General features: G+C 52.6%; 1 protein-coding gene and 1 long non-coding RNA gene across 5 annotated transcripts in view; one reads left to right on the forward strand and one right to left on the reverse strand.

Annotated features, from left to right (window-relative positions):
* The window catches only part of FAT1 (FAT atypical cadherin 1), a 142,685-nt gene extending 138,939 nt beyond the window's left edge, over positions 1–3,746 (reverse strand). For 2 of the 4 annotated variants that reach the window (XM_078002554.1, XM_078002553.1), the window contains exon 1: positions 3,404–3,746. The gene's annotated coding sequence lies outside the window, so the exon portion shown is untranslated. Of the gene's footprint in view, positions 1–710; positions 916–3,403 lie in introns of those variants that run through there. The other 2 variants (XM_015139660.3, XM_078002552.1) reach the window with 1 other exon arrangement.
* On the forward strand, positions 969–4,999 carry LOC144340894 (uncharacterized). The gene is made up of 2 exons (XR_013417436.1): positions 969–1,155; positions 2,572–4,999. It is a non-coding gene; the product is annotated as an uncharacterized LOC144340894 (long non-coding RNA).
* Positions 5,000–7,237: the final 2,238 nt, after the last annotated feature.

The raw sequence follows: 7,237 nt of genomic DNA on the forward strand, positions 1-7,237 counted from the left end.
ACAATTGCGTCCTTGTTTCCAAAGCCTTGCAATTCACATCAGCGGGAACAAAAAAATCTCACACACAGCAGAAAGTTGGCTCTGTAAAAGAAAGCACTGAGGTTTTTTTTTTCTTTTTTAAGCAATGAAAGACCAAAACCTCTTTCTTTTAAAAAGATCTTAAAAGTTCCTCCTCCAGAGAAGACAGAAAACACTGACAAACCGCACGTTGTGCAGATGTTCAGCCGCGAAATGCAGCCTCGCAGCCCTTCACTCCGCAGTCCACCGGTTGCATCTACACCTCCAAGCAGCGCTCCTGCAGGGCGCAAACACCCAGGGACCCAGGGACCCGGCAGCCCCGCGCGGGCCTCCCGCGTGCACTTCTCAGCGAGAGGGTCTTTCGCAGACGGCGGGATGCCCCAGGAGACCGCGAGGCCGGCGCAACGCGGCGAGCTCCCGGGGGGAAGGCGGCGAGCCAGAAAGGATCGGACCCCAGCAATGGCTCCGGGCCGGCCCCGCGCGGTCGCCTCCTCCCACTCCGCCGCCGGCACCCAACTAGCCAGTGCTGAACTTCCCAAGGGGGAAGGACCGAGTCACTGCACCCTCCGCAAGGTCGCGCACTCATCGGTTTTCGGCAGCGCCGGAGCCCGAGCCGGGGACCGGGCGGGCACCCACAGAGCCCGCACCGCAGCGGGCTCCACGCCCTCGCCCCCGCGCCCCAGCGAACTTACCGCAAAGTTGGTCGAAGTGGCGACGGCACTCTGGGGGAGCTCACCTGCCGTCTCAGCGCGCCCCCGGGTGGGGACCGGGCCTGCCGGGGGTCTCGCCGGGCTCGCGCGCCCGCATGGTACCTGCCGCGCGCCCCGCTCCCGCGCCGGCTCCCCGCGCTCGCGCCCGGCCGCCCAGCTCGGCGCCGGCGCCTCACGCTCTCCGAGTGCAGGAGATCCCTCCGCCCCGGCCACGCCCGCCGGCGCCGGCGCTCGTTTCTCGGGCGCGGAAACTCCTGCCGACTTTTCCCGGCGGCAGGCTCGGGGCCCGCGGGTCCTGCCACGCCGCCCCTCCCGGGCCCGAAGAGCCCCAGACCCTGCGAACGCCAGCTCCGTGCTGGGAGACAAGAAGGCGCCCAGCGTGGTCTAGCGCGGCTCCGAGGGGCAGGGCGAGGCTTGTGATGCCGAGGTTAGTTACGGCCAACCATAGGCGCTGTGCAAGGAATTGGGGAATACTCCCTGCCTAGAAAGGGAAACGTTAGCTAAGCTCAAAAAAAAAAAAAAAAAAAAAAGCTGGGGCCTAATGAGAAAGCTTCCTAGAGGCATCCCTTGAGCTTTTCCATAGCCTTCTGGAAGTCCCTGAATCTGCATTTGAATGGCGCGGCTCCGAGTCCGCGACGGTTTGGTGGGCTGAAGCCGTCCTCCAGGTCTCCAAAGGAATGCAGCTAGGTCGGAATCTACTTCCTCCTTCAATCCACACTGAGTCCCCAGAAAATGGAAACGCTTCCCCCGCGACCTTTTTGAGCCGGGTTAGACCCCAGGCCCTCTCCGCCGCCGGCGCCTGGCCTCCCCCGCTGACACCCCGGACGCCCAGGCCTGCGGGACAAAAGGCAGCCGCGGCGTCCCGCGGGCTTCCTAGCCCGGGAGTCGGCCCCAGGGGCCCCGGAGCGTGACCCCAGGCCGACAACTGCAAGTTCCTAGGCAGAGGGGAAGCCCCAGCGCCCAGACGCCCGCTCCGAGAACTCCCCGCGCCGGGCGCCCAGCCTGAGCGTCCCGGGCGCGGAACCCATCCCCGGCGCGGGCAGAGCTCCAGCCGCAGGCTCGGCGCAGGGCGGGCTCGGCCGAAGCCCGGAGAGCCGGAGGCGCTGGGACGCAGCCCGGACTAGAGGGCGGACTTGACCTCGGAAAGTTTGTGGGATTCAGGCATTTTAACACTGGGAAGACAAAGAGATCGGATTTCCCTGGGACCGGTGGAGGGAGCTTGGCGGGGAGGGGAACGGCTGGGCAGTCAAGTGTGAAAGAATTTCCTTGCTTCAAAGTTAACGCAGTCACCTTATAAGCCATCTTAGAGGTGACCGGAAAAAAATAATAATAAAGGTGTCTAGCAGGTTATGGCTGGGAAGGAAAAATAAAGCCTGCAAGATGAGTGTGCCGATTCGTAGCCCTATATTCCCTGTCCACCAGTTAGAATACACAGATTCGCGCATCCAGCAAATGCAAACACCATCATCCAAAGACGTGTTTGCCACGGCCATAATTGCTCCAAGTGCTTACAGGTCAGTTTCATACATGGAACACCTCGAAAGTGGGTGACCTGATCTCCAAGCCCAACCGGCTTGTGCCGCTTGCCGAATTGTAACTCTCAGCAAAACCCAACCACACCGGAACTCCAGCCGTTTCCTGGGAGCGAGGGAGCGGGAGTAGTGCTAAAAGGGGAAAAGAAGAACAGTAAAAAAGTACAAAGATACCATTCCCTGACATAAAATCACGGGATTTGTTTTAAATGGCACAAAAGAATTCCTGGAGAAGATGACCATTAATTAATTAATAACGCTTCCTAGGGCTTACTAGATGTTTTACATGTTTGGGAATCCCGATTTTCCAGGCTCCCTGAGAAATCTCTGCCTGGAAGAAGTTGCACTTCGTCGCCACAGGAGCCGCCGAGAGCCAGGGATGGAGATTTCAGACTTAAGACTCAGCCACGATTCTACTGATCCTTAAGCGCCAGCAGAACGAAATGGACATGCCTATTAGCTATCACAAATCGAATTATTTTCATATGAGAGAGAGAAATGTGGTTCAAGTTCCACATTTGTCCTTTAAATAATCGACCCTCCCTAACCCTGTTCCCAAAGGCTCGTGGAAATTAGGGAGGGGATTGGGGAGGCGGTTCCAGAAACAAAACGCTTTCCTCCAGCACGGCCTCTCCATCCAGTCCACCCAAGTTGATTTTTGTAACTCATATAAAGAATGGGCCCGGGTGGGTGGGCAGTGAAGACTGGGGTGAGCAAGCGCCCACGTCGCCGAGCGCCGGGGAGGTCCAGGTTCGCCTCCGCGCAGAACCCGGCAATGAGCGCGCCTCGCCAGGTGGCAAGACTAGAGGGCGCTGCGCCCCTGCAAATCTCGCAGCCCCGATGCGCCCTCCCTAGGCACCATTGCTATAATAAGTTACATTCAAAATAATGCACAAACAGCATCGCCTCTCAAGTTCTTTTGAACAGTGCTCTATATGTATTTTATGAATTCCCAAAGCTATGCATACGAATCTTTCATCGCCGAGCCGCACAGTGCCAGAGGGATGCGCAGCTCCTGGAGCCGAGAACCCGTAGGGCGCACACGCTTCCCCGCACTCGCTTAGAGCCACACACCCCACGTAATTTCATTTATGTTTAAACTTAAATGCCAAAAGGCATGCACAATTTGAACAAAGAACTCACCAGTCTAGCCGAGTCCTGGGCCCTGGGCTCTAAAGTCCCCGGCAGCTCCGTGATCCCCACGCGATGTGGATATGTGTTAGGAGCCGGGTTTGAAGTACCAAGTTTGCCTCCCCGGGATCTTCAACATGTCCCTAACCAGACTGCCATCGTCCGTGCCGCCGGGACCCAGGCGGCCGCATCTCCGGAGGCTTCCGACCAGGGCAAACTTAAGCACCAAACGGAGGCGAAAAGAGAGTGCGCGGGGCCGGAGCGAGGGCCCGGGAGCAACCAAGTTTGTCAGGACGTGCCCGGGCAGCCAGCCGCCGAGTTGAGGAGTTGCGGCCGGCGGCTGCGGCGACTCGCTGCCTCTTTCCCCGCTCCCTCCCTCTTGGAGGCGGTGGGGGAGGGGAGGTGACGTCAGCGCCCCGCCTCGCCCCCCGCCCCGGGCGCGGACGGGATTCTCCGGCTGGGCGCGCCACCCCGGCAGTCGCAGCAGCGGGCGCGGCGGCTGCGTGGGGTCCCGGTCTCTGCGGTCTCTCTGGCCCGCTGCAGCTGTGGCGCGGGTGAAACGCCTGCCCTCCTCCTTCGGCAGCGTCTCCTAGGCGCTGGCGAGCGCGGGCGTTCCTCGCACTCAGCGCCTGAGCCGCCCGGAGCCCCGCTGCGCGCACCTCCCCGGCTCGCGGAGCCCCTCCGGCGGCGTTTCCCACGCCGCGGACTGCAGGTGATGCTCTTCCTCTTCTGCAGCTGAAATTCGTCGCGACGTGTCGCCTGCCAGATTTTTGCTGGGCGGAAGCATGAACAGTCTCTGCAGACTGGCCTGGACGACTTGTACTTTGTGGCCCTCCAACTTCTGGATGTGAAAATTTTTTTCACGACTTACGGTCTTCGTGGTCTTTGTGTTGATAATCAGAGCCTTATTTTTGTTTTCAAATTCTTTCCCAATGCTCCTCTTGCCTTGACCGTACTCTGAAGCTTATAAGGTTCTGAGAGGAGGGGGCGAAAGGATAGGGGAGGAGCCAATTCCCAACGTATCTTACAAGTCTTCTGTAGTGATAGGGGCTAATACACAAATCACTGTGTCCTCCTCGAAATAACATCCATTTAGATAAATGCAAAGGCTGTCGAGGGTTAATTTATAAAGGATGCGTCGTCTTTATGTAAGTGTCCAGCCTCCAGGAAAATATCTGCTGTGGAATATATTTTTAATGCCACTAAAGTACCAAAATACCTCCTGAACAGCGTGAAATTCCGAGGGAGCCATTTCTGTGAGTTGACATTGTCCCCAGAAGATTGTCATTAAAATTCAAGATCCCTGCGGTTGGGGGAGGTTCTATCAATATATTTGCATCCGTTGGTATAAATATGTTGATCAGTTTAGCTGGTCGTTCTTTTTCAAAAGTCAAGAGCAAAATCCTGAGGACAGAGGAAACTGGGCAGGGAGCTAAACAGTAAGGAGAGAACAAGATTAGGTGACTGGAATGTTGTGTGTGTTTAGCCTTGAAGTCATAACTTGTCTAAATGTCAGTGTCCTCATCTGTGATATGGGACTAATATCTGCTTCTTGTGGTAAAAATGTATTCATGTGTTTATCCATTAAAAAAAAAAAATACTGAACTCTACTTGCCAGGGAGATAACAGTTATTCATGCAGGCAAAGCATTTTTACTGAGCATCATATGAAGTGTCTAGCACGCACATACTAGGCACTTAAACAATATTCGTTTTCCTGCTCTCCCTCGCTCCCTTCTCTCACTTCTTTGCAGTGTCTCAGTTTTTAATCCATAAAATCAGCATCATCACCGTGATTCGGGATTCTGCCAGGCAGGTCTGCAAACTCAAGTCAGGTCTCCTGTGCTCAAGAGATCCTCCTGCCTAAGCCTCTCCCTCAAGATACATTTTGATTTGGAAGGGAGGAGAGGGTCCAGGGAGCTAGGACATGGAGGGATGTAGGAAGGGATATTAGAGCTCCTGCAGACCCCGGGGGCAGCTAGAGGGTGCTAGATTCCTGAGGAGGGAGGAGGCTGGCTTGAGAGGCCAGCTTGTCAGTGCCCAGCAGACTTCTCCTGCTTCCCTGTTTCAACTGCACAGGCTCTCTCCTTTTGTGTCAATAGTTGAAATTAGAAATTGACCACATATTGCAAGTCCTCAAAATGATTCACAATAAATTCACCCCCAGAGGCTTCTGGTTGAAGTCCATTTGGTTTACTATATTAACTTTAAAATTGCCATAAATAAACCAAATTATTTATATTCAAAAAGATAAAAATCACAAATGACAGGAACTTATGAATAACAATTGATAATATTAGTCAAAATAGCTAGTTTTCAAAGTGAGATGGGCAGAAAACTTTTAAAATCTCTAGAGCTGTGCTGTCTAATGTAGTATGTAGCCACTTGCCACATGTGGCTTCTTTCATTTAAGCTAAATTAAAATGTAATTCCTTAGTCTCACTAGCTACATTCCAAGTTTCAGTGACCATGTGTGGCTAGTGACTATTGTATTGATCGGAGCAGATGAAAGAATATTTTCATCATGACAGAGTTGTATGGACACTTTGGTGTAGACCTTTAAAAACGCTGCTATTTTATGGAAGGCTATACCAAGTATTAAAATTCCAGTGTGTCCAATACTGAGTCACTTCTGAAGTATAAGGGAGGACCCAGAATCATGGAAGGGTTCATTCATTCCACAGATATTTATCAAGTACCAACAATATGCTGGGTGAAAGTATGTAAGACCAAGATTTAATGAGGTAGGTGTGTTTAGCGATTAAGAAATATTAACATGGCCTTTTAGTTGTTTTCTCTCTTTGCTGACTAATAAAACCAGGGGAAATCATAGATTTAAAGCAAGAAACAATTCTAAGACATTTTTTGGAATAGCCCGAGGACCAAATACTTGTAAGTACGCTTGACTGACTCCTGGCATCCCAGCCTCTCTGCAGCTTTCACCGCTTACTCATGTGCCTGCGTGCCCATTGCGGCTTCCCCTTCCTGGAGGTGAGAGGAAGTAGCAGCCCTCTCCACCTCCCGTATGCCTTGGAATTATTTTACCCTTTGCATTCAAATACAGCTCTTCTCTGGAATCAGCTTGTACTCTCAGAGGGAGCCATTAGAACATTAGACACCTGGCTGGGCGCCGTGGCTCACGCCTGTAATCCCAACACTTTGGGAGGCGGAGGCAGGTGGATCACCTGATGTAAAGAGTTTGATACCAGCCTGGCCAATATGGTGAAACCCTGTCTCTACTAAAAATAAAAAAATTAGCCGGGCATGGTGGTGGGTGCCTGTAATCCCAGCTACTCGGGAGGCTGAGGCAGGAGAATCACTCGAATCGGGAGGTTCAAGTTGCAGTGAGGCGGAGGTTGCAGTGAGCTGAGATTGGGTCTCTGCACTCCAGCCTAGTGACAGAGCGAGACTCCATCTCAAAAAACAAAAAACAAAAAAAAAAAACATAGACACCTAGTCAATCTAATGGGAATCAGTGCTGGTTAACTATGGGTATGAGTATGTTATGATAATACCATTCCTTCCTTCCCAGTGCATTATAGCAAGGGCTTTCTCAAAGCTATACTTAAAACATGAAATTTCTGATGCCATAAACAGTCACTTGGGAAAGTATTTGAAGGTATTACAAATCACCTACTAATGGCTAACCATTTTTTAAAAATGGTACAAAGTATACTTTCATTTTAAAGAAAGATCCATTGTGGAGTAGGGTGGCTGTAGACATTCTGTCCCTCAAATATAAGATAAACATCCCCAAGTGGTTTGGGAACAGATCTTGCAAGATAAATATAATTTTTGGGATGCTTTCCCAGCTCAGTGATTGAAGGATTCTGAGTCTAACTTTTTG

This window comes from Macaca mulatta, chromosome 5 (genome assembly GCF_049350105.2).
Source record: "Macaca mulatta isolate MMU2019108-1 chromosome 5, T2T-MMU8v2.0, whole genome shotgun sequence".
NCBI classification, from domain to species: Eukaryota; Metazoa; Chordata; class Mammalia; order Primates; family Cercopithecidae; genus Macaca; species Macaca mulatta.